The sequence below is a fragment of the Staurois parvus genome, unplaced genomic scaffold, assembly GCF_062004578.1.
Source record: "Staurois parvus isolate SC_StPar_1 unplaced genomic scaffold, SC_StPar_1.0 ptg000155l, whole genome shotgun sequence".
NCBI classification, from domain to species: Eukaryota; Metazoa; Chordata; class Amphibia; order Anura; family Ranidae; genus Staurois; species Staurois parvus.
Window position 1 is genome coordinate 22,893,429 of NW_028317951.1, and position 19,514 is coordinate 22,912,942.

Consider the following 19,514-nt stretch of genomic DNA (forward strand, 5'->3'; position numbering starts at 1 on the left):
TCTTGTAACATTCTCTTTTATGTCTTAGAAGTGGAAGTCTTCTCTGCAGCATGTTAAGAATTCAAATGTCATTTCTTTATTTTAGAAATATTTACTTTTTATCTATTTCACTTACTTCTAGCTTTGCTGCACCCCTGAGACTACATGTCCCAGCAAACCTTGCAACACTGGTTAAGGGGCACGTCTGTAGGTAGATCTATAGATTTTAGTACCACCCTATCCATAGCACTCATCAAGACAAGGCAGTTCATTCTAAAGACTGGCCCACACGAGAAGCAGGTTTTTCCAACACACATATTATACTTGGATCTCAATATTCATGTGTAAATGAGCACAGCTTTAGCATCACTAGTAATGCAACAAACTGTTATGATGATAATAATAATAATCATAGTAATAATAATTTTATTGTCTGTTAGTGGGGGCATTCATATTGTATATGGTCACCTTTTCCTGTGCTTGAAATTTGAGTTTAGTTTCTCACAACTACTATTATTATTAATAATAGTGATGATAATAATAATAATAATAATAATAATATTAGTAAGAAATTACAATCAAACTGCAAGCAAAGAGAGAAGTGACCATATACAATATACACTCACCGACCACTTTATTAGGTACACCTGTGTAGTTGGTAACACAAATTGCTAATCAGCAAATCACATGGCAGCAAAAAAAAAACAAAACAATGGATATTCTATTGTCACACTTAAATCTTCACCAAAAGATGGAAGAAATAACTCTCCACATATATACTACCATACATAGTTCTTAAGATGGATATTAATACGGCAGCTGAAAATGGGGTTCCACTATCTTCGACCTCTACATGCTTTATGGCTTCCCGCTTCTTCTGGAGGATGTGAAGACTATAATAGTGCAATTCTAAATATAACAATAGATTTCACACATAAACTACATAACGTAGAGATGTACATCGAAGCAGATTTGTGCTACTGTATGTTTAACATACTAAAACCATGTAAGAAGATACAGGTAGAGTGTCCCAGATATCATTGTCCCGGGGTGAGTGAGGAGATTGGAATAAGAACACTTACAATTGGTCAATATAAACCAAACACCATACATCAACAGAAAACTACTCAAAGTGTCCAAATAGGAGTGCTGGAATGTAGGCACAACTTACCCTTAAGAATATATGTGAGATGCAGGTAATACTATATCAAGTGTGCCAGTATATGGTTGATGTCATAAAGATGTGCATAGAACACAGGAAAAAAACAACAATGGGCAACCTGTAGGTCAAATTTAGTACATTTTTTTCCCTATATATGTTTTACACACATCTTTATTAATACCAGCCTGCTACGGTCACCATAGGTATAGTGTTCTATTCTCCTATGTTTATTTTTAGATGTTCACTGTTAAAGTCACATCTTCATGAAAAATCAGGAAGCCCCGAAACATGTAAAGGACAAGGATGGTGAAACACACTATTCTGCTGCCATATTAATATCCATCTTAGGAACTATGTATTGCAGTATACATGTGGGGAGCTCTTCCTTCTGTCTTTTGGTAAAGACCTAAATGTGGAGTTAGAACATCCATTGTTTTTTATGATTGTCACACAATAAATATCAGATATTAATGGTAAGTTATTGAACTCCATGAACAATGGGCTTATTTCTTCAAAGCTAAATGAGATCTTTTAAAAGAGCACTGTTGTTTTTTTTTCATTTTTATTTATGTCCCCAGGGAACCAAATGCATATAGCAATTGATTCCACTATGATTGGCAGCCCTATTGTCTCTTAAACACAACTTTTAGCACCAACTGTAGCTCCACCCCCTTTTGAAACCCAAATTGTGGGCATTACTTGTGGGGAGGTACAGCCAGCACAGAGCCCTGCCTCTCTAGGCTGAGTGATCTGTCACTATTATGAACGAATAATCACTGTTTCTTGTTCATTCATAATAGTAAAAGATCATATAGAGCTTCAGCTTTGTGTAATGTATCTGCCGATGCCCTGCGTGTGTACAAACAGCCACAGATAGATTACAGTGAGCAGCAGATCTGAGCGATCATTTACTATTATGAATGAACGAACAAACAACACTGACCGTTTACTCATAATAATGACAGATGACTCAGCACTGTGTTGCTGTGTGTCTATCAGTGGCTGTATTTACACATATACAGTCTGCCCAATGGATAACACAGTGCCGCAGTGTTGTGTTAGCCTTCACTTTTATGAATGAGCTATTGGCATTGTTGGGACCATATATGCCACATTCCAAAAGCACTGATTGCTCATTTATAAAACTCAAATGTCACACAGCACTGCAGCACTATGTGATCCATCGGCCAGGCTGTGAATTTGTCCAATCAGCCACTGATAGACACACAGCACCACAGGCTGTGTGATTTTTTTTTTTTTGCCCTTGCTGCCAGAGACCAGAGCTGATATCATACATCCATCTGCTCTCTAGATGGGGGAATACCGGTCTGCCCAAGCTGTTTAGAAACTAAGTAACAAATATGGTTGGGACCAATTGCTACTGTATATGCAGTTAAATACATAAAAAAAGTTTAATAATAGATCATCTTTAAAACACAAAAACGATCCTAATGCTCTATCTGCTGCATGTATCAATGACTACATACTACTCATATAAAATAATTCATATGTACCTGATTAAAAAAATATTTTTTGGGAGGGAATGGCAGCACTTGTGTCCAGATTGGCCCCTATGCCAGAGAGCAGATCCTTCAATCACAAATCCATCTCCTTTTCCGCAGCGTTGTCGGGTAGGAGGAATATCTGTCCGACCATGTTACTTTGACACTAAGGGAGAATTTACTAAAACTAGTGCACTGCGAATCTGGTGTAGCTTTGCATGGTAGCCAATCAGCTTCTAACTTCAGCTTGTTCAGTTAGACTGTTACTAAACGCATGAGCCCGCATTCACTATATCCAGTCTTCCACAGTACACAGAACATAAAAATGCAATTATTTTAGAAAACATAAACTGCTAAATAGCCTTTCTCACCAGCCATAAATAGCAGTCTTGTGACATCTGTCAGTGTCCAACTGAGCACTGGTTAAGCTTATAGGAGGAGTTTCATTCTCCTCTGACTGTCCTATGAGGCTGCATGATCCCTGACCCTGTCTGGACAGTGCTGATTGGCCCTGTTCCAATCACATGCACCCTCCCCGCCCCCAAAAAAAGACTCTCTAAACAATACCTACCAAACAGAGCATGTGCAGACTTGCCACTGCTGCTCTAACTATTGCAGATGGATTGGTGACTGTGGAAGAAGGGGAGGATCAGAGAAGACAGGTCACCAGGGACGGACTGACCATTTGGAAACTCGGGCACTGCCCGAGGGCCCGGGGTCAGTAGGGGGCCCCATGAGATGCCCCTGGTACCTTTTTCATAGGCTTTTTTGAGTTTGGGCAAGGACACAGGGGCCCCATTATCCCCTATTGCCCGGGGGCCCCATGAGTTGTCAGTCCACCCCTGCAGGTCACACAGCCTTTTTACACAATGCAGGGGATTAACCCCTTTGGTTCCACAGTAAGTATAATAAGCATTCTTTATGGCATATACAGACTGATTTTACTGTTGTGGGTTTAGTAAAACTTTCAGTTTTGGCAATAAATCCTGGGAAGCTGATTGGTTTCTATGCAGAGCTGCACCAGATTTAGCACTCTTCAGTTTCAGTAAATAACCCCCTAAGGAACAAATCTAGGCAGGTAAAAAAATTAAAAGTGTTTCATGAGAGATCTTATTTAAAACATGAATAAGAGCCTAAAGCTCTACCTTCTGGGTGTATAAAGGAATATGAAGTATTTCATATTTACCTGACTCAAAAAGATAAAGATGTTTAAATATTTGTTTTTGTAGTCCTGACCATAAGGAAGGAATTAATATACAAATCCACTGCACATTTCCTATAAGTAGGAGGGAATCGCAATATAGAAACGGGTACCAATTAAATATTTGTATGAAATTCCAAAGACTTCCAGTTCCCTAAGCTGTAACACGTGTGTTCATTTTCACAGTAATTGTTATTAGCCATGTGACTGTTATTTTTAGTCATCTGCTTCTAGTTTCTTAAAATAACAGTCTGTGTGACAGATTGTTATAGGTTGTTAATTCAGCCTAATCTCACTTCTGTAACATCTGCAAGTAGGTGACCGGACTCCTCACAGATATAATGAATTTATATGAATAATTCCTGTTGACACAAGATAAAGACCTTTTTAAAGAAAAATAACATTTTTACTGTGATTTGACCATCATGATTTTTACTACTTTTTACAATCAAACAAAATGTATGATTGTTAATTTGCCAATTGCTTTGTATTTAGGTCATGGAGATTGTGACAGACCAATAGTGCTATAGTTATTACCAGGAGAGACTGAATGATAAGCAATGTTGTGTAGAAATTAGTGGAGCTGAACAAGCAGAAAGAAGTTCAAAACCAATTAAAAATAAACATGACTCAGAATAATAATTTTAATGAATACAAAGCATGAAACATACAGATGATATCACATGAGCTCAATTAAATTATGCAGCCTAAAATTGGATGCCACATGTGTGTTTACAACAAATACAACTGCATTCCTTACAATACAAAAACACTAAGCAATGAAAGCATCAAGGTGTTTAGTTTGATAACACGATGTAAATATTTATTAAGGCCAGGTTCACACCTGTGGTTTTTTTTCATGCATTTTACTTTTTGCAGGAACACAGTGCGTGCCATTTATTATGATTTCCTATGGATCACATTCACATCTATGCAGTTTTTGCGGGCGTGTTTTTTGGAAAGGGTCAGGGACTTCTTTTCCCGCAGCAATTTGCATTTTTAGTCCAATAGACTTCAATGGAAACACATATAAAATGTCATTATTGGCTAAGATTTTACTCGTTTTTGAGGTGTTTTGCATTTTTATCTGCCCAGAAAAAAACATAAAAATAAAAATGCAAAATGCATCAAAACTCGTCAAAAACGCATGTGCAAAAAGCACTGCAGAAACAGATCAGACACAAACTGCATAGGTATTGTGACGATTGTGAGCAATAGAAACATAGACGCTGTACGTGATAGCCATCTTGTTAGGCCTCAGCCATTTTGTCTCTTCTCTCCTCTCTCCTCCCTTTTGAAATGGAATTTATAGCTGTACGTTGAATGGACTTAAAAAGGTCCTCTTATCTTAAATAAAACAATTAGTCTGGTGCAAGAGGTCTGCTTTGAAAACCACTTTCCTCTGCCTGATCATAAAACAATAACTCCGTCAGTCATGACCTGTTAGGCCATTAGGGCTAGAGCGTGCCATAAAACATACATTCCACATGTAGACATTTTTCATACAATTCATAAAGTTCAGCAGGAACTGGGCACATTAATATTAGGTATATATTTGGATATATAATTTTAATGCGAGTCAAACAAGGCCTTACATGACTATATTAGCACCTAGAATGGGGAAGAACAAAGTCTCTTCCCTCCTGGGTGACAAGGGTACACTGTATTTGGTATCCCTGGGTTTGAAATAGAATTCTGAATATTAATCTGCCAGTTGGTAGGATGCTACCAGTACCTATTGGAGGTTATGAAATTGTAAGGTGACTTTGTAATAACTTTGGTTACCTCCTAGACCCCATCCCCAAACTGGATGATTGGTCATTTGTTCTCAGGCGACACCCCTTTAATATGATAGAAAAAAACTGACAGGTTGGAGAAGGGAGCACTCATTTAACATCAGGAAATATCTAACAGACTTGAGAGCCAAGGCAATCTTTTTGTTCCGACAATTGGACTCTGCTAAAACCAAGGACATTGCAAGTATTCTGCCTTCTGAACTCCTTTCTTTTAGTTCTCAGTTGTTTTATTGTTCTCTTTATATCTTTGTAACATCTTTTTCTGTAAATATTTTAATTGCACCATTTTGACCTTTTTAGTAATAAACCCTATTTTGAAAAGTGTTGAAACTGTCTCTAAAGCTTTTAATGCAAACTAAAGAATCCCTGTCTCTTGAAGAGTGCTACTGTATGTAATAATCCTCTGAATATATCTGTCTGTAGTGACAGCTTGCATTACAGACGCTTGAGTTAATATCATAGTGTTACTGCTAAGATTTGTGAGTTTCCTCCTTCTCTGTAAAAAGGTGGTGGTGGCAGTGTGAAGAGTTAATTGTGTAATTAACCTGACCCAGTAACAATCACTCTCAGGCTTCTGGCACATAGATTGTAGTCCCGCGAGCTGGAAAATCTTTGTGCAGGGCACAGCTGAGAATGGCATTGTTTGGCACGCAAGCAGGGGTCGGATGCCGCATTACGTCACAGGTGTGAACCTAGCCTAAAAGTGAGCATTGCAGTAGTTTATGTTGTGGCTATATCTCTCAGCTTGTGTATGCATGTGGGGCACATAGGGAGGAACTTTATCCCCCTCCAGGTTAGTTTTGATCTTTACACTTTCCTACCTTGTTTGCTGGGTTGAGCCATAATGACATACGCACTTGCTTAGTAAATCTAGTATAGTCCATCTGTAACCAGCTGAAAGTCACCAAACACCAGGTCCTGTGTTGCCATTTTCTTTGTGATCTCTTTGGGGGGCCAGCCTACTGATGACACTACCCTAAACATGCCCAATGTATTCTAAATAGATCTGAAGCTTCCTGGTGTTTGTCATTTGGCTATCACAGGAGGCTGTGGGCGGGGGGTCATTCGCTGGCTGCACTCTGCCAAAAAAAGATATCCCTTTCCCTCCAAAAAAATTGCTGCGATTTATGATGATGTGACTCCTGGCACATGTACACAGCAGTTACATTGTTTTTCACACTCTATTTCATTCAACGCATCTATGACATGGCAGAAACTAGCCGATGTGTACACAACTTGGTGTGTGCCCCTTACAGTGTCCATACAAAGAAAAGTGAGAAAAAGCAGGTTTTTGCCAGAAGAGACTTTGCATGTCTATTCTGCCCAAAAACTCTACGTTCTTTTTTTTTTATTTTTACATTTTATGTCTTCATTGTCCTGTGTGAAAATGTTAGCTTTAAAGCTCAACTCCAAGTACAGTATGTGTGTTTAGCATGTTTTCAGCTGTTAATATTTTTTTAATGAGTTCATGCAGGCGTTTTCAGAGTTGTTTTAAGCAATACTTTCAATTGTCAGGATTAATAGAGCTCCAGCTGTACTTTTGGGCTACTCCAGACAGGAGCAATGCATGTTTCATAGACCCCAGCACTGGTGTTGTGTCTCCCTCCCATCCATTGGACTTTCACAAAACACATGGTCACAGGCATAATTTTTGTCGAAAGACCATGAGAAAGGGGGTTGGAGACTTTACATGTGACTAGCAGTACTTAGGAGTGGTTCAGAAGTACAGTGGGAATTCTATTATTTCAACAACTGAAAGGACTGTGTAAAAGTTAAACTTTATAAAGAGCCTGCATGAACGTAATTTACAGCCAAGTAAAGAAATATTAACAGCTGTAAACTTGTTAAAATTATTGTTCCCAGAGTTGGGCTTTAATGGACAGGTTCAGGTTGTCGTAATTTGAACCTCACCCAAATACTTACTTCCTTTGTCCTGATGGTGGTGGACATAGACTTCTTCATTGCTGTGTCCTGTAGTGGTTGGCACAAGTAACCACTGAGCACATCAGTGGACCAGATCAACATCACCAGTAATGGTTCAAAAGAGCCTTTGGAGGATGATTTCTCTTCAATAAAGCAGTGATTGGTGGCCCAGGCAGTGGAACACATAAGATCCACTATCTTGTCAACATGCATAGCTTTTATTTATCATTTTAGAATTGCTTTAAAGTTAATGTTAGGTTAAAAAATATATATACAGTACATTTTTGCACATTTCCCCATATTTCATTCTTTTAAAAAGCCATGCAAGTACAGAAAAACTCTTGTTGATCTCCCATGCATTTGCTTCCCATGTCCTGTTGTGGGCTGACAGCACACAGCATTTTTGTAGTCTGAGTGTCAACCCTGCTCAGTTGGCCTTTGATTAACTGAGAGGGCTATTTAGATTCCTTGACATGACACGCTGTGCACAGGGCAGCTCACTTATTGAACAGATATAACAAGTTGCTTTCAATGGTACCTTTACATAACAAATACAATAAGTTCATTGTTAAGGTTCAGATAAACTCTAACGCAACCAATTAAATATTTCATGCTCGTTGCACATTTAGAATCCCATGAATGTTTTTCTTTGCACTAATTTGTTGTTGGCAGGTCATAATATAATGAGTCAATAGGCAACAACACATACAGTACTTGTCTTATATCTCAGACTGTAGATTGATTTTACAGAAAGCAACATAGTAAAGCCGTCTTTACAAGTTTCCAGTTCTTGTGCAAACATTCAGAACCATGTTGCCTCTATTCTTCTTCTACTGTATTCCAATAATTGTTGCATTAAATGCATTCACATTCTTCCTCCGGGGAAAAGGCTTCAGCTAGAGTTCTGATTGAAACTGGCATTACTGGATATGGATGGAATCAACAAAGTGTATTCACTCTGCTAAGCATGAAGCTGTTGGAATTGACATTTCTTATGAAGCTTTTATGTATTTTACAACATATCATTCACAGTCAGCAGAACATGTAAGACTGTACCTGAATACAGAATGAAGAAAGTACAATGCATATTTTCGTCAAAGATTACTCTGATAGCCTCCACTGTTTTATATAATGCTAGACAACTGTTTGTCACAAGTAATGTGTACTATGATCCTTTCCGCTCAACCCCCTCCCCCTCCCCACAGCACGACGACCACCACCACACACACAGACACTGAAGGAGTTAAAGTGTTACTAAACCCACAACAGTAAAATCAGCCTGCCAATCAGCCTGCCAAGAGAAAGATGAGAGACATGAGACCGAACAATGCAGAAGAGCTGAAGGCCGCTATTGAAGCATCCTTCCATAACACCTCAGCAGTGCCACAGGCTGATAGCTTCCATGCTACGCCGCATTGTGGCAGTAATTGCTACAAAAGGGGCCCAAACCAAGTACTGAGTACATATGCATGCTTATACTTTTCAGAGGTCCGATATTGTTCTATGTACAATCCTTGTTTTATTGATTGCATGTAATATTCTAATTTTCTGAGATTGTGGATTTGGGTTTTTCATGAGCTATAAGCCATAATCATCACAATTATGACAAATCACAGCTTGAACTATCTTGATTTGCATGTAATGAGTCTATCTCATATATTCGTTTCACCTTTTAAGTTGCATTACTGAAATAAATGAACTTTTGCACGATATTCTAATTTTTCGAGTTTCACTTGTATGTAGTAAAGCATGCTTGTTATACTCACTGTGGAAACTAAAGGGTTAAGTCTCTGCATTGTGTAAAAAGGCCGTTTGATCCTGACTGCTCTGTTCCTCCCCTTGTTCAAGCGACCACCTCTTATCTCCTGATAAGACAGACTGAACCATAGGCATTTTGCACATGCTCAGTTTGGTGTGTATTGTTAGAGAGGTTTTTTTTTTCTTGAGAGAGTGCATGTGATCAGCACAGGGCCAATCAGCACTGGTGAGACAGAGATCAAGAGTTTTGCATCCTCCTAGAGCAGAAAGAAAACTCCTCCTACAAGCTTTAGCTAGTGCTTGACTGAACACTGATAGAAGCCACAAGACTGCTCTAACTGCTGATGAGAAAAGGTATTTAGCAGTTTATACTTACTAAAATAATTGCATTTCCATGTGCTGTATACTGTTGGAGACCTGATATACTGAATGCAGGGTCCTGGGTTTAGTAACACTTTAAATGCTTATTACTTCTAGCAGTAGAGGAATAAGCAGCTATACTTATCTTTTCTCTTGCTTCTGCAGACTTTCTCCACTCTGTATGATGGGCTCCTCAAAGCTGCTGCCTTTTGCCACTCTGCAGGTTGCAGGCATTCTGACATCCTCATGTACAATGGAGGCGTAGCAGTCCTGCAATGTATATGAGGAAGATCCTGCCCACATCTTGGAGTATCATAGTGCACCAGTTGCCAGGGGTGCAACTAAAAAGGAAAGTATAGCTGCTTACTCCTCTAAACCTAGGCAAAATTAGCATTTTTTTAATTAACCTGAAAAAAAACAGCTATAAAAGCATTATATATATAATAATTATGACCATCCACCTAATATTGAGTTGGTCCACCTTTGCCCCCCAAAAAACCTTTTTGCCACTAAAATAGCTCTTACTCACCAAGGCATGGATGCCACTAGACCTTCAAGGTTTGGTGTGGTATCTTGCACCAAGACGTCAGAAGCAGATGTAAGTCCTGTAATTTGTGAAGTGGGGTCTCCATTCATCGAACTTGTTTTTCCAGCACATCCCACAGATGCTTGATGGATTGAGATCTGGAGAATCTGGAGCCCAAATCAACACCTCAATCTTGTGTTCCTAAAACCATTCTTGTGGAATTGTGGCAGAGTGCATTATTCTTCTGAAAGAGGCCACTGCTGTTAGGGAGTAAAGTTTCCATGAAGGGGTGTACTTGCTCAGCAACAATTTTTAGGTAGGTGGTACATGTCAAAGTAACATCCAAATGAAGGCCGATTTGCCTTCTTCCCATAGTGCATCCTGGTGCCATCTCTTCCCTAGGTAAGTGACACGCATGCACTTGGCCATCTGCATGATCTAAAAGAAATGTGATTCATCAGACCAGGCCACTTCTCCCATGGTCCAGTTATGATGTTCACTTGCCCATTTTAGGTGTTTTTGGCTGTGGATACACATCAGCATGGGCATCTAGACTGACCTGCAGCTACTTAGCCCCATATGTAACAAACTGCAAAGCCTATTTTTTCTGCTTTCTGGTACAATATTTTTTATTGAAATACAATGTAAGCAGAGCAAAGAGAACACAAAAGACTTGGTTCCCACGCAGGGGAGATGTACAGATACAACTACAATAGTAACATTTATGTTTTCAACATATAATGCGACAAACTGTCCAGCCCAACCAATATAAAATAAGTATGCAGCGCTAATGTAAAAAATATAGAATCAGACAGATGAAAAAATATATAGAATCAGATAGATCAGAAATTGCACAATATCATATTCCAGCAACTTAGTCCATATATAGTGGTACAGCAAAGTGATTATGTGCAAATGTTCATAAATCCGCAATAGAGGGATAACTGTGACTCTTGTGCTCTTGAAAGTATACAAACATTGAACTAACCAGATAGCGCATTAACTGCGCGTGGAGCAATTATGACCTGCTCCTGGTGCTCTGGACTTGTAATACCATGAAGATGTCATCAGCGTATAGGCCACTAGGTGTCATCAATCTAGGTGTACTCTTTAAACGTCCACTATGCCAGTCACCAGGGGGGAGGGAGAGGTCACACACCAATCCAGGTCATCAGGAACCTTCAAAAGCGGGCTCCCATGGAAATGATGAGCCCAGAGAAAGCTTCCAATAGTGCAGTAGGTCTTTAATTCACAAAATTCCAGCATATACAGATTAAAAAACAGGGCCACCTCCCTAATGCGTTTCGTGTGCTTACACTTCCTCAGAGGGCTGGGCTAGGCCTAAATGGGGGACTTAAAAGGTCCAGACCAAAACTCTGGGGAGGGGTGAATGGCAGGGAAGGGAGGGTGGAAAATAAGAAGCAAAGGGAAAGACAGGGAAAACCCTGAGAAAAAAGAAAGCAATGCGAAATAGGGGAAAAGACAAGAGTCAGGAAGGAAGAAAAGGAAAGAGAGCGAAGTCTGCATGTTAGCAAGAGGTAGTGGGACTAGAGGCACCCATGCTAGTCAGGGGCAGGGTTGGAAGGGCAGATGACAACCAGGGGTCCCAAACTTTCAGGAATTTGGAATGGGTGTTGTTGAGAATATATTTTTTCTGCTTTCAACACATGAACTTCATGGACAACATGTTCTCTTGCTGCCTAATATATCCCACCCACATTCAGATGTAATAAGATAATCAATGTTATTCACTTTTCAATGATCATAAAGTTGTGACTGATCAGTGTGTGTGTGTGTGTATATATACAGTCAGGTCCATAAATATTGGGACATGGACACAATTCTAACATTTTTGGCTCTTTACACCACCACAATGGATTTGAAATGAAACGAACAAGATGTGCTTTAACTGAAGACTGTCAGCTTTAATTTGAGGGTATTTACATCCAAATCAGGTGAACGGTGTAGGAATTACAACAGTTTGCATATGTGCCTCCCACTTTTTAAGGGACCAAAAGTAATGGGACAGAATAATAATCATAAATCAAACTTTCACTTTTTAATACTTGGTTGCAAATCCTTTGCAGTCAATTACAGCCTGAAGTCTGGAACGCATAGACATCACCAGACGCAGGTTTCATCCCTGGTGATGCTCTGCCAGGCCTCTACTGCAACTGTCTTCAGTTCCTGCTTGTTCTTGGGGCATTTTCCCTTCAGTTTTGTCTTCAGCAAGTGAAATGCATGCTCAATCAGATTCAGGTCAGGTGATTGACTTGGCCATTGCATAATATTCCACTTCTTTCCCTTAAAAAACTCTTTGGTTGCTTTTGCAGTATGCTTTGGGTCATTGTCCATCTGTACTGTGAAGCGGCGTCCAATGAGTTCTGAAGCATTTGGCTGAATATGAGCAGATAATATTGCCCGAAACACTTCAGTATTCATCCGGCTGCTTCTGTCAGCAGTCACATCATCAATAAATACAAGAGAAGCAGTTCCATTGGCAGCCATACATGCCCACGCCATGACACTACCACCACCATGCTTCACTGATGAGGTGGTATGCTTAGGATTAGAGATGAGCAAATCGAACCTGGTGAAGTGGAATTCGTTTCAAATATTAGGAAAAATTTGATTCGCGCCGAATCCGAATATTAGCAAACTTCGGATGCACGAATCAAATTTTCCCCGATCGGCCGATTTTCATCCCTTCTACAGCCGGCAAAAAGTGTCCCTGCAGAGAGCTCCGCTATTTCTGACAGTTCTCTGACAGTTCCTTCACATTTACAGCAGTTGAAACATTGTATCTATTTGTTTCCATTTAGGATACAGATGTTTTTATTCGGAAACAAATAGATACAATGTTTCAACCGCTGTAAATGTGAAGGAACTGTCAGAGAACTGTCAGAAATAGCGGAGCTCTCTGCAGATACACTTTTTGCTGGAATGGAATTCTTCTTCATCCTCATCCTACTTCTTCTTCTTCTTCATCCTCATCCTACTTCTTCTTCTTCTTCTTCTTCTTCATCCTCATCCTACTTCTTCTTCATCCTCATCCTACTTCTTCTTCTTCTTCTTCATCCTCATCCTACTTCTTCTTCTTCTTCATCCTCATCCTACTTCTTCTTCTTCTTCTTCATCCTCATCCTTCTTCTTCATCCTCATCCTACTTCTTCTTCTTCATCCTCATCCTTCTTCTTCTTCTTCTTCTTCATCCTCATCCTACTTCTTCTTCTTCTTCTTCATCATCCTCATCCTACTTCTTCTTCTTCTTCATCCTCATCCTACTTCTTCTTCTTCTTCTTCTTCTTCTTCTTCATCCTCATCCTACTTCTTCTTCTTCTTCTTCTTCTTCATCCTCATCCTACTTCTTCTTCTTCTTCTTCATCCTCATCCTACTTCTTCTTCTTCTTCATCCTCATCCTACTTCTTCTTCTTCTTCTTCATCATCCTCATCCTACTTCTTCTTCTTCTTCTTCATCCTCATCCTACTTCTTCTTCTTCTTCTTCTTCTTCATCCTCATCCTTCTTCTTCATCCTCATCCTACTTCTTCTTCTTCATCCTCATCCTACTTCTTCTTCTTCTTCATCCTCATCCTACTTCTTCTTCATCATCCTCATCCTACTTCTTCTTCTTCATCCTCATCCTACTTCTTCTTCTTCTTCATCATCCTCATCCTACTTCTTCTTCTTCATCCTCATCCTACTTCTTCTTCTTCATCATCATCCTCATCCTACTTCTTCATCCTCATCCTTCTTCTTCTTCTTCTTCTTCTTCTTCTTCTTCTTCTTCTTCTTCATCCTCATCCTACTTCTTCTTATTCTTCTTCTTCATCCTCATCCTACTTCTTCTTCTTCTTCTTCATCCTCATCCTACTTCTTCTTCTTCATCCTCATCCTACTTCTTCTTCTTCTTCTTCTTCATCCTCATCCTTCTTCTTCATCCTCATCTTCTTCTTCTTCTTCATCCTCATCCTACTTCTTCTTCTTCTTCTTCTTCTTCTTCATCCTCATCCTACACTTCTTCTTCTTCTTCTTCATCCTCATCCTACTTCTTCTTCTCCTTCTTCTTCATCCTCATCCTTCTTCTTCTTCTTCTTCTTCATCCTCATCCTACTTCTTCTTCTTCTTCTTCTTCTGCTTCTTCATCCTCATCCTACTTCTTCTTCTTCTTCTTCTTCTTCTTCATCCTCATCCTACTTCTTCTTCTTCTTCCTCATCCTACTTCTTCTTCTTCTTCTTCATCCTCATCCTACTTCTTCTTCTTCTTCTTCTTCATCCTCATCCTACTTCTTCTTCTTCTTCTTCTTCTTCTTCTTCATCCTCATCCTACTTCTTCTTCTTCTTCTTCTACTTCTTCTTCTTCATCCTCATCCTACTTCTTCTTCTTCTTCTTCTTCATCCTCATCCTACTTCTTCTTCTTCATCCTCATCCTTCTTCTTCTTCTTCTTCATCCTCATCCTACTTCTTCTTCATCCTCATCCTACTTCTTCTTCATCCTCATCATCCTCATCCTACTTCTTCTTCTTCTTCTTCATCCTCATCCTACTTCTTCTTCTTCTTCTTCTTCTTCTTCATCCTCATCCTACTTCTTCTTCTTCTTCTTCTTCTTCATCCTCATCCTACTTCTTCTTCTTCTTCATCCTCATCCTTCTTCTTCTTCTTCTTCTTCATCCTCATCCTACTTCTTCTTCTTCTTCTTATTCTTCATCCTCATCCTACTTCTTCTTCTTCTTCTTCATCCTCATCCTACTTCTTCTTCTTCTTCTTCATCCTCATCCTACTTCTTCTTCTTCTTCATCCTCATCCTACTTCTTCTTCTTCTTCTTCATCCTCATCCTTCTTCTTCATCCTCATCTTCTTCTTCTTCTTCATCCCCATCCTACTTCTTCTTCTTCTTCTTCTTCATCCTCATCCTACACTTCTTCTTCTTCTTCTTCTTCATCCTCATCCTACTTCTTCTTCTTCTTCTTCTTCTTCATCCTCATCCTACTTCTTCTTCTTCTTCATCATCCTCATCCTACTTCTTCTTCTTCTTCATCCTCATCCTACTTCTTCTTCTTCTTCATCCTCATCCTACTTCTTTTTCTTCTTCTTCTTCTTCTTCTTCCTCATCCTACTTCTTCTTCTTCTTCTTCTTCATCCTCATCCTACTTCTTCTTCTTCTTCATCCTCATCCTACTTCTTCTTCTCCTTCTTCTACTTCTTCTTCTTCATCCTCATCCTACTTCTTCTTCTTCTTCTTCTTCTTCTTCATCCTCATCCTACTTCTTCTTCTTCTTCTTCTTCTTGCCATGGGCCCCTGTACCGCCTCCTCATGCTGCTGCCAGGTCCAGAGTGTGTCATGGGTCCCTGTACGGCCTCCCATTGCTGCTGTCTCCATCGCCACACTCTGCCATGTGCCACTTTCAGGTCTCCTCACACTGCTGGTGGGTTCCATTTTGTCATAGGGTGCTGTATGGCCTCCCATTGCTGCTGCCTCCACCGCCACACTGTGGCTCCACACTCTGGTTTTGGCCCCGTGACTGCCCAAATGAGTGAAGTGTGCGGTGATTCTAAGATCGACGGCACTCATCTGCATGTCATACTGACTGACAGTATTATTTCTCTTCCCCAGCAGACTCCAAGGGCATTTAAATTAAAGGTACAGTGTTCTGCACTAATATAAAGGCTCTCTGAAGCCTAGAAACCCTTTTTATACGTTAAATTCGCAGCGAATAAATTCGCATCGAATCGAATTTATTCCACAAATTCGGCGAATCAGCCGAATCGAATTTTTGAATAATTCGCTCATCTCTACTTAGGATCATGAGCAGTTCCTTCTCCATACTCTTCTCTTCCCATCACTCTGGTACAAGTTGATCTCGGTCTCATCTGTCCATAGGATGTTGTTCCAGAACTGTGAAGGGTTTTTTAGATGTTGTTTGGCAAACTCTAATCTGGCCTTCCTGTTTTTGAGGCTCACCAATGGTTTCCATCTTGTGGTGAACCCTCTGTATTCACTCTGGTGAAGTCTTCTCTTGATTGTTGACTTTGACACACATACACCTACCTCCTGGAGAGTGTTCTTGATCTGGCCAACTGTTGTGAAGGGTGTTTTCTTCACCAAGGAAAGAATTCTTTGATCATCCACCACAGTTGTTTTCCGTGGTCTTCCGGGTCTTTTGGTGTTGCTGAGCTCACCGGTGTGTTCCTTCTTTTTAAGAATGTTCCAAACAGTTGTTTTGGCCACGGCTAATGTTTTTTCTATCTCTCGGATAGGTTTGTTTTGTTTTTTCAGCCTAATGATGGCTTGCTTCACTGATAGTGACAGCTCTTTGGATCTCATCTTGAGAGTTGACAGCAACAGATTCCAAATGCAAACAGCACACTTGAAATGAACTCTGGACCTTTTATCTGCTCATTGTAATTAGGATAATGAGGGAATAACACACACCTGGCCATGGAATTGCTGAGAAGCCAATTGTCCCATTACTTTTGGTCCCATAAAAAGTGGGAGGCACATATGCAAACTGTTGTAATTCCTACACCGTTCACCTGATTTGGATGTAAATACCCTCAAATTTAAGCTGACAGTCTGCAGTTAAAGCACCTCTTGTTCGTTTCATTTCAAATCCATTGTGGTGGTGTATAGAGCCAAAAATGTTAGAATTGTGTCGATGTCCCAATATTTATGGACCTGACTGTATATATATATATATATATATATATATATATATACTTTTTTTTAAATGATCACACAACCTTTGTTTTAAACTAAATAAGGGGTTTAGAGGAGTAGGTGGTGGAGACTGCAGGGGGTTGGGTCAGCAGCAAGATGCAGAGAAACAGCAGCACAATAATCTTCCCCCTGGAAGATGCTGTGGAAGGGGGCATGTAAGCACAAGTCTGACCACTGGGGTATAGACAGGTAGTACTCTCAAATAGAATGCAAAGACGTAAATTGTTCACACAGGGATGGATGTGTTTCCATGCTTAGTATGGTCAGTTTGAAACAGGAAAGCAGGGGGACTCCAGGGGAATCACCAGGAATTTCCCACAAAGGAAGCAATGCAAAGAGAACAGGATACTTTTTAATACAAGAACATGGGACAGCAGACATATCAGGAATATGAAATATCAAGGAAACATACACTTTAGGGCAGCACTAAGTCTATAAAGACCTTTATTGCTATTGCTTAAACATAATCAGATGTACTTCTCTATAACGTTTTCTGAGACTTAACACTCTATGTCAAGAATTAATTTCAACATTTCCACAGAGCTTTGTGAGCAAGCTATGGTTTCATGTTACAAAGTATACCCAATAATGTGCAAGGATGTGCTTGCACATAATTGGATGATGGAAGTCACCAGAACTTCACCTCATTCACTACATTTTGGGGAAAATTCCCTTGCAAAGTGCTTATTCCTTTGCAAAGTTAACAGCCTATTTATACTTATATGATTTATTTATGGTTTACTGATTAGTAGTTGAGTTGCACTGAATTATGCACATGATATATGTAATACGAAGTATTTGCTTATTTATTGTTTGATTGATTTTCTTATTACATTGTTTATTTTACAAATAGTAATTAAAAATTTTGAGTGCCGTTACACCACTTATATTTACTGTATAACAACCTATTTGCTTTTAGTAAATCAACCCCAATGTTTACAGAGATGACAACATCTAGTAATATAAAAAAATACCTTCTAGTTAGTTGAGGATTTTCAGGAAGAATTGCTTTTACCAGTTAAACCACACATAAAACGTAAAATTTCATATCACATACTTACCGTAATTTTCCTTTCCTGATGGACTCCATGGCAGCATATGTATTAGTTAGTCCTACCCTCTCCTCTCCTATAGGACCCCACTCCCATAAATCTTTGCTCCTCCTGACAGACTCCATGGCAACATACATTTGAGAAATAACTAGCCATACACACACGGGTGGGCAGTTACTCAAACAAAGACTTTAATTTGCCCATCAACTGACTGGACTTTCAAGCCAAAATTAACAGAGGATAAGGAAGCAGGCTCTACACAGTAATGAGCCATAAAAGTTTTGATTGAGGACCATGAAGCAGTTCTGTAGATCATCTCAGGGCCGATATGCTGAGAAGCCGCCCAGGATGTAGCCACACTTCTGGTTGAGTGTGTGGTCACCACCTCCTGAGGCATCAAGCCCTTAACTCTGTAGGCCATTTGGATGGCCTGGACAATCCAGGCCATGACTGAGCTGGGAGAAGCCTGGTCTATTTTAATCTTCCCATGGAAAAGAATGAATAGATGGTCCGACCTACGGAAGGACCCTATGACCTGCAATTACAGCTTTAAGGTCTCACCCACGTCCAGGGGTGAACATCATTGATTCCAGAGGTTCTAAACTTTGACAGGACAATATCCTGGTTTTTGTGGAAGACCAAGGTCACTATAAGATTAGAACCTAACATAGGGATGAACACCACTCAGTCCAGGAAAAACTTAAAAAATGGTTCTTTGCAGCCAAAGATGCCGATTTCAGAGACTCTTTTTGCTGATGTAACCACCACCAGAAAGGCTGCCTTGGTGGAGAGCTCCCTCACTATAGGTGCACCAGCAGATTCTGGGATGACTCCAGAGAAGAAGTCGAAGACAAGCAGGAGGTCCCATTTAGGGAACCTCGGTTTTCTCTGGGGCCTTAACCAATAGCCCCCTTAAAGAATTGCCGGAATGAGAGTGGTCGACCCATAATACTCCAGTGAAGGCCGAGACAGCTGATACTTAAACCCTGGGGGTTTTGACCCACAGGGGCAGATAGAGGCTGACTGTAGGAATCCCAGGACATCCTGAACCATCAGATTAGTATAGGATGGTCGAGATATAGTCCACCAATCTACTTGATCTCCTAGCATTCTTCAGGATAAGGGATGACCTCAACCGGACAGCCTAAGGCATCCAGCCTCCCCCTCTCAAGAACCAGACCGTTAGATGAAGCTGGGAGCCTGTCCGTATCTACTGTGCAAGAGCTGGCCACAAGGAGGTGGTGACACATCCATGTCGGGTCAGCTGTGAAGGCAACCAAGCTGTAAAAAAATAAAACATAAGTATAAGTATACAATACGGTAAATCCTCCAAACCACCCAATAAACTACTTGATTCCGAATAGAAAATAACTTTCAGCCCTAGAAAGTTGCAAACATCAAAATATGATCTAAAAGAATCATCTTTTCATATACATCCTGCGTGGAGCCGGGAGACTGGGGAACTGGCTTATGGTACCATGAGGGGATGACATTCTAATCATAACGTCAGGAGTGGAGGCAAGGAGACTGAGTGGT

At 40.0% G+C, this 19,514-nt stretch overlaps 1 protein-coding gene across 1 annotated transcript in view; it reads left to right on the top strand.

The window, feature by feature from the left end:
- The window catches only part of KCNMB2 (potassium calcium-activated channel subfamily M regulatory beta subunit 2), a 577,176-nt gene that overhangs the window by 45,120 nt on the left and 512,542 nt on the right, over positions 1-19,514 (top strand). The window lies entirely within an intron of this gene.